The sequence below is a fragment of the Chiloscyllium plagiosum genome, chromosome 10 (genome assembly GCF_004010195.1).
Source record: "Chiloscyllium plagiosum isolate BGI_BamShark_2017 chromosome 10, ASM401019v2, whole genome shotgun sequence".
In the NCBI taxonomy this organism is placed as follows: domain Eukaryota; kingdom Metazoa; phylum Chordata; class Chondrichthyes; order Orectolobiformes; family Hemiscylliidae; genus Chiloscyllium; species Chiloscyllium plagiosum.
The window spans coordinates 41,680,407-41,689,204 of record NC_057719.1 but is presented as its reverse complement, the minus strand read 5'-3'; positions in this window follow the sequence as shown (position 1 = coordinate 41,689,204).

The window sequence follows — 8,798 nt, the reverse complement described above, 5'->3', positions numbered from 1 at the left end:
GTCTCCTTCCTATTGGAAAGGTGTTATGAAACTTGAAAAGGTTCAGAAAAGATGTTGCCAGGGTTGGAGGATTTGAACTATTGGGAGAGGCTGAAAAGGCTGGGGCTGTTTTCCCAGGAACATCGGAGGCTGAGGGGTGACCTTACAGAGGTTTACAAAATTATGAGGGTCATGGATAGGATAAATAGACAAAATCTTTTCCCTGGAGTCGGGGAACCAGAACTAGAGGGCATAGGTTTAGGGTAAGAGGGGAAAGATATAAATGAGACCTACGGGACAACTTTTTCACACAGAGAATGGCACGTGTATAGAATGAGCTGCCAGAGGATGTGGTGAGGCTGGTACAATTGCAACATTTAAGAGGCATTTGGATGGGTATATGAATAGGAAGGGTTTGGAGGGATATGGGCCGGGTGCTGGCAGGTGGGACTAGATTGGGTTGGGATATCTGGTCGGCATGGATGGGTTGGACCGAAGGGTCTGTTTCCATGCTGTACACATCTCTATAACTCTATGACTCATTGTGGGTAAAAACCTGGTCATCGGGTGTGAGGTATTTGTCTGTTCTTGTACGTGGCACAGGTCTGGCCCATTCAAAAACCTGCACTATTACAGTCACCCATGTCATATTCCACTTCATCTGGAGATCTAAAATGATCTGTGTCTGCAGGGACACCATGTACAAAACTCTGGATAAGGAGCGGGAGGAGAACATACCCAATGCCGTCTTCATCCTGATGGCCACCTTTGTGTGTGGCTGCATCAAGCTGTGTGTATACTCTCGGTACACAAATACTAAGTGTTACTACGTAATGAGGTTTTACCTGACCTTATGTGGTGAAGAATGGGCCTGACCTCGCTGCCGTGGAATGCTCCAAGTAGTTGGACTATGCCATATCACCTGTCCTTTGTGGAAAAATTTGTGAAGGAAAACACCTTTGACTCACAGTCCACCAGGAAGTGGACAGCATCCTCGAGACCCTGTGGGAAAAGGAGAGGGTGGATCCTGTCGCGTGGTTCCCTGAGCAGACTGTCAAAGTCATTGGCAGAATGCCCCATCACCAGAACTTTCTAACAAACACCACAACATTACTTGACTGGTGTGAGAAAGGCATTACCTGTGAGATCCTTCGTCTGTGCCCAGTTCGTCTGTGCCACCACACGCTGCCCTGAAGTGGTTGCTGGTGGGTGGGTAGAGACTGTCACACACCTCCTTCTGGAATGTGCCTTTGCAAAGGAAGTCTGGAGAAAGATGCAGTGGTTTGTGTTGAAGTTCCTCCTGAGCAGCTCCGTGATGTGGGACTCTGTGCTCTGCTGTCGGTTCTCCAGGACGCACACTGAGGCAAACATCAATAATGCCTGGAGGACCATCAACTCGGTGAAAGATGCTCTTTGGCCTGCCTGAAACTTGTCTTCTAGAACAAGGAGTTGCCCTTGACTGAGTGTTGCAGACAGGCACATTCCAAGGTCCAGGATTAAATGCTGATGAAGGCACTAAAGCTTGGGCCAGCTACTGCCAAGGTACCATGGGGAAAGACTGCGGTCTGAGGTCTTCCTGCTGAAGGTAAATGGGGATCCGTTCAGTTATCGGACACTGCCAATGCCTCAAATATACATAAGTATAATCTTGGAAAAGTAACAAATGTCTTGGGTTTGTTTGCTAGATAAAGTCAAACTTAATGTTGCTTGTTTATTCATATACTGTCGTACAGAACCAAACTGCCTTAAGTGATATTTTTATATGATATTTTTATGAATAAATGTGTTTCTGAAATTAAAAAAAACGTCAATGTCTGTGACAGTGGTTGAAGGTTACAGTAGTAGGGAGATCCTCAGTCATCAAGATTTCCTTGCCACTGAAACTGGATCTACCTTCCATCAAGGACTGTGTATCTGCTGATGTGCATCAGCATTCCCATTTTAAAAGGTGACTCATCTCCCCAGCAGAACTCGACCACTCGCCACAATGGAATTTCCCAGACTGACAATCATACCCATTAGCAAGTGATTGCCAATGAGGATGCACCCACTAATCAGCTTACTTCTGGTGTACCTGCTTTAATTAATAGTTATTATTAACTATAGTGTCTACGCACTCAAAAGTTTTCATTCATGTTTGGCATGTGAGCAAAGTTCACTTTTATCGTCCATCTTGACTTTGCCGTGAGGCAGTGCCAGTGAGCTGGAAATGTGTTGCTGGAAAAGCGCAGCAGATCAGGCAGCATCTAGGGAACAGGAGAATCGATGTTTCGGGCATTAGCCCTTCTTCAGTGCCAGTGAGCTGCCTTTTTGAGCCACATCTGGCAGTGAGTGCTTTTTATCACATGGTCACTTTATCATTGGTTGTGACAGAAGGCAACTGGAGTCAATGACATTGTTGTACAGCTAGAGTCACATGTAGACCGGAAGTGGATAGCTGGGCTCCTCTCTAAAGGTTATGAATGACCTGGATGGGTCTTCACAACAACTTGATAGTTTCATGATCATTTATTATTCACATCACATCAACTTTTCATTGCCGCTTTATTAACTAATTAAATGTAAAACCTCTGTTGAATTTGAACGCATTTCTCTAGAGCACTAATCTGAGATAATGGATTAATAGTCCAGTAACAAAACCATAGTGTTCCCATTCCCCATTTCTTTAATGGTATTGTTGGTTGGAACTCATTTACTTCTTCTGGAATTGAGTTTGATTTCGACACATGCTGTAAGGGTTAGGGTTATATTTTAAACCTTCTCTTTAGAAATAAACTAACCTTGTTTACACAAACTAAATCCTGAAAAAGATAGGTTTATCCCATTCTATTATTGCATATATTCAGGAATTCACACCATCATTAATTCCCTCTTAGTTTTACATTGAATGGATTATGGACATGCTGAAGATGGAACGTCATGGGTGCTAGCTGATGCTGTAAGATAGTGTTCAAGGTGTAGTGTCTCTATGGGGCTCATCACATCATATGAGATGTTTAGCTCCTGTTCTGCCCTTCCCCTTCCTGGTGGACATTCAAAATTATATAATACAATTCGAAGGAAAGATAAAATGTCACCTGTCAATATTAAATCATCAGCAAAATTAATGTATTGGTTATTCATCTGGAGTTGGTTGGAGATTGCTAGGTGAACATCTTGGGAGACAGCATTGAACTAGACCAGTGATATCGATATGGTGAGTACAAGAGCAGGTCAAAGGTTAGAATTTTGGTAGTGACTAACTCAGCTCCTGACTCTCCAAAGCCTTTCCACCACCTACAAGGCACAAGTCAGTCGCAATTTTCCCTCTCAGTTTTGGGGCTACACATGCACACAGCTGCTGCATGGTTCCACACACAGTGATGTCAGCACGCTGACCACGGCATTGACCTCCGCTTCCAGAAGTCGCTGCCCTCAGAGACTCAGCGACCTAGCATCTGGAAAGAAAATTAGTGGAAACACTGGTCAGGGGTGTAGTGGCATACTTCCCACTCACTTGGATGAAGACAGCTCCAACAATACTCAAGAAGCTCACAATATCCAGCACAATGCTGTCAGTTTGAGTAATCTCCATGCACCACCTTTAACATTCACTTCCTTCAGCACTGATACTCAGTGGCAGCAGTGTTTATTGCACTACAGTACCTCACCAAGGCTTCTTTGGTAACACCTTTCAAACCACAGTCCCTACCATTTGGAAAGACAAGGGTAGCAGATACATGGAAACGCTATCACCTGCAAGTTCCCTTCCAAACTACACATCTTCCTAATTTGGAAATATAATTGCCATTCCTTCACTATCTTTCATGCATGCATTGTGAATCTACTTACTTACCATGGGCTGCAGTGGTTCAAGAACCACCTTCTCCAGGGCACGTCAATAAATGTCAGCACAGTGAGCAGCATCCACGTCCTGTCAATTAATAAGCAAAAAGTGCAAAATAACTTCTACATATGTCTCCAGAAGATTGCATTTGATTGCATCCTTTATTGGTCAGAGTATTGAGTACAGGAGTTGGGAGGTCATGCTGCGACTGTACAGGACATTGGTTAGGCCACTGTTGGAACATTGCGTGCAATTTTGGTCTCCTTCCTATTGGAAAGATGTTGTGAAACTTGAAAGGGTTCAGAAAAGATTTACAAGGATGATGCCAAGATTGGAGGATTTGAGCTATAGGGAGAGGCGGAACAGGCTGTTTTCCCTGCATGTATAAGCGTACATCCATGCATTTATTACTGTTTTAGCCGTAATTGTAACTGCAGATGTAAGATCTAACCCACACAAGTTATCCATCCTCAGCATTATCCCATCTCCGAACCCTAGTGAAGTGAATGCTCCTCTTTCCCTAACATCTATTGTAGTATGACATCATGTCATTGTTCATTGTGGGGTTATCACACACTGGAAAGCTTTCAAATTTTTGAAGCTTTTACTTTTATTGAGCAATAGCAAAAGTGAAAAAGAAAACAAGTGGACAAACATCATGTTTGCTTCTGTGAACAGATGGAGTCTGCTTTCCTTTTGTTCAACAACAATCTTGTGGTCAATGAGTGAACGTTGCACCCAGTTCATGATTGTTGGAGTCAATTTAGTCCTGTTCTGTTTGTGGTGCTCAACATTGATGGTTGTATTCCTCCCACACAATTTGATTAACACAAGTTGATTGAAGATATGAAGAGGTTGTCATGGGAGGAGAGGTTGAGTAGATTGGGCCAGTAGTCAGTGGAGTTTAGAAGAATGAGAGGTGACCTTATTGAAATAAACAGATTCTTTTGGAGACATAACAGAGGACAAGCAACAAGATTGTTTCCCATTGTGATATAGTTTAGGACCAGAAAGAATAACCTCAGAGTAAGGGATTACCCATTACAGACACAGATGAGCAAGATCCTCTCCCAGAGGTTGGTGAATCTGTGGAATTCATGTGAATCTATGAACAGACATCGACTGGAACACTAAAATCTCAATTCGATTCCCGACAGTGTGGAAATAGGCCCTTCGGCCCAACCAGTCCACACCGACCCTCCAAAGAGTAACCCACCCAGACGCACTTCCCTCTGACTAATGCACCTAACACTACGGGCAATTTAGCACGGCCAATTCACCTGACCTGCATATCTTTGAATTGTGGGAGGAAACCCATGCAGACCTAGGGCGAATGTGCAAACCCCACACAGACAGTCACTTGAGGCTGGAACTCTGTTGCTATGAGGCAGCAGTGCTAACCACTAAGCCACCATGCTGCCTCACTGGTCAGCCTTATGCTAACCACGTAACAGTTGTTGATTGTTATGAAAACCCATTGAGTTCACTAGTGCCCTACAAGGAAGAGGAAATTCTACCAACCTTCCCTAGTCTGGCTTACATGTGACTCCAAAACTACAGTAACATGGTTGACTGAGTGTTCTCTGGGCAATTATAAAAGAGTAATAAATGCTGGCCTAACCAGAGACACCCAAGTCCGACGTACGAATAAAAACAAATGCCCCACTGTGGTAGCACTGGACCTGCAGGTCTGACCACAGTCTATTCCCAGATTGTAGTGATGTGGACCTCCTTGATGTTCACTGCCCCAAATAACTGACTGACTGTCTCCAAGTCCTGGACTATTATCAGATTTTACTTTGCAGGGACCCCCTGACTGATGGCCTGACCGAGGACATTGAGACATGTCCCGTGGGTTGAACCACATAAAATGTGTTACCCACATATCATACTGGTACATGCTGCAGGTGTGAAATGCCTCTAGCATGATAAGGTAGCAATGTATTCACAACTGATGACTGCCGACACCCATTTGTTCTGAGAAGCTGCTTGATCACAAGACCATAGAAATGGAACAGGACGAGGCCATTTGGCCTCTTGAGCCTGCTCCACTATTCAATAGCTTCGTGGCTGATCTGACATTTCTCACATTCACCTTTCTGCTCTTTCCCCGTAGCGCTTGAGTCCTTCACTGATCAAGAAACTGTCTATCTCAGTATTAAACAATCACAAGGACTCTGCCTCAACAGCTCTCTGAGTTCCAAAGACTCACAACTATGTGAAAGAAGAAATTCCTCTTCATCTCCTTCTGAAATTGGCGCCCTTTTATTCTGAGACTATGCCCTCTGGTCCTGGACTCTCCCATGAGGGGAAACATCCTCTCAGCATTTACCCTGTCAAGCCCCTTAAGAATCCTATATGTTTCAAATGAGATCGCCATCTCATGCTTCTAAACTCTAGTGAGGAGCGTCCCAACTTATTTAACCTTTGCTTGTAAGACAATCCCTCCATACCACCAGTCATCCTAGTGAACCTTCTCTCTGAACTGTCTCCACTGAAATTATATCTTGCCCTAAATAAGGGGACCACAACTGCTTGCAGTATTCCAGATGCACCCTGTACAGTTGATGGAGGACCTCCCTACTCTTATGCTCCAAACCCCTTGAAATAAGGGTTGACATTCCACTAGTCTTCTTGATTACCTGCTGCATCTCTGTGCTAGTCTTCTGTGTTTTGTGCACCAAACACCTCCAAGTCCCTTTGAGTTGCAATTTTCAGCAATTTTTCTCCACTTAACTAACGTAGCGTTCTTTGAGTATGGCTAAAAGGCAAGGAAAGACAGAAGTATTGTGAGCTTTTAAACCGAGGCTGAGATGGCCAAGCTCAAAAAGGCAAGCTAAGCAAATCAGTGGCGCTGTAAGAATCCAAATAGGTACAAAGTGAGTGAAAGCTCAGACAGTAAGCAAGGACGGTGAAGGTGGACACTGGTTGAATCTATGAGATAGGTAAAAACAATGACTACAGTTGCTGGAAGAGCACAGCAGTTCAGGCTGCATCCAAGGAGCAGCGAAATTGACATTTCGGGCAAAAGCCCTTCATCAGGAATAAAGGCAGAGAGCCTGAAGCGTAACTGTTGAAGTCTACATTGATGCCCTGGGGTTGAAGTGTTCCGAGGCGGAAGATGCCCGAAACATCGATTTCGTTGCTCATTTGATGCTGCCTGAACTGCTGTGCTCTACCACTAATCCAGAATCTATGAGATAGGTGCCTGGTCCCTGCTCTCAAACTGTCCTGGAAGCAGTATTCCAATGTATGGTGCTGATGGATTTTATTGTTCAGCACTGAAGTAGGGAACTGTATTGTAAATGGCTCAGGGATATGTCATGGTGACGTGATGAAGCTGCTGAGTGTGCAATGCCAACCTTCATGAATGGAGAAGGGTATAGGTGGTCACTGCCCATGGAGCATACCCTGAGACATTGAAGACTGATGTTCAAGATGGAGGCCTGCAGGAGTGTGGCAGTAACTAGGTTCCTGCTCTGAGTTCCATATCAAGAACTGTCACCATCTAGTTCCTCTCTGGCAAGTGGGAGAATAGAAAAATGCATATCAATGAAGTGAGATTAGGTATGAATGACATTTTCTATAATTCACTCGTGGGACATAGGCATCACTAGCTAGCCAGCGTTTATTGCTCATCCATAGTTGCCTTTGAGAAGATGGTGGTGAGCCGCTTTCTTAAACTGCAGCAGTCTATGTGCTTTAAATAGACCCACAGTGCTATTCGGGAGGGAATTCCAATGCTAATGCATGCAAATAGGCATCTCAAAGCTCACTAGCAAGATTTTTGTCTCGCTGTTCAAAATTAGTTGCAGAATTGGACATTTTTGTTCTCAACAATCGAGACTCATGTTTTTGTCAAACACGCCATATTTTTCCAATTGACTCACAAGTTCCCATGTTATTAAGGGGCTCGGAAGATTCCACCCAATATCTACAAAGTTATGACAAATATTTTTGAAGTGCAAGTCCCTCAGAGTTAGATTTCTTTTCTCAGTTAAATAACTAAATATAATCAAAAGATATAATCATAAATTGTCTCTAAGATGCCAATGGAAATTTTAATGATTGTGTATTTTTTGTCCTTTGTATATAAGTGTCAGAGTTCTGCAAACAGGCTTACATTGATAAATTCTCTACTATAAAGCTTTTGCTGAGGAATGACATTTCATCTTGTTTATATATGCTGATTTAAACATGCTCCCTGTGGTGCCATAGCATCTTGTTAAATATCTTCAAGAATTCTCTGCTGACAAATAGATAAAACAGCTCCCTCTTCAGGATATTCTGGCAGGTGTTGACCTTTCTCTTCTGAATCCTTTTCGTATTTATCATTCAATGAGCTTCATTTAAAGTTTTAGTGAACTACTTAGCCTGTGTCCCAAGTTTACTGAACACTGATACTTTGAATACTCAAGCTTACACCTTCCTTTTAGCAAACATTTACTAAAACACAGCAAATATTCACTTTTTTTTATTTAGTAAGTCCGAAACTACTGTTTTGAAGTGTAAGGTAATAGCTTTGACTTGTATCAGTCCAGTATATTCACTCCTCCCTTTGTAGAAAAAAAAGATGTATATTGCTTTAAAGAATGGTCCCCTAATAAATGCAGCATTTGAGACTAGGACTCAGCTTTTGGTTGAGATGTTAAATCAAGGCCTCTGTGATGAATGTGAAAGATCACATGCCACTATTTTGAACGGTAGGCAAGGTATCCTTAGGCAAAGTGAGGACCCCAGATGCTGGAAACCAGAGTTTAGATCAGTGTGGTGCTGGAAAAGCACAGCAGGTCAGGCAGCATCCGAGAAGTAGGAAAATTGACGTTTCGGGCAAAACCCTTCATCAGGAATAGAGGCAGGGAGCGTCCAGGGTGGAGAGATAAGAGAGTGTGTGTGTGTATGTATATATATATATGCTGGAGAGAAGTTAGCAAAGAGTACAATAGGTGAATGGGGGTGGGGGTGGGGATGGAGGTGATAGGTCAGAGAGGAG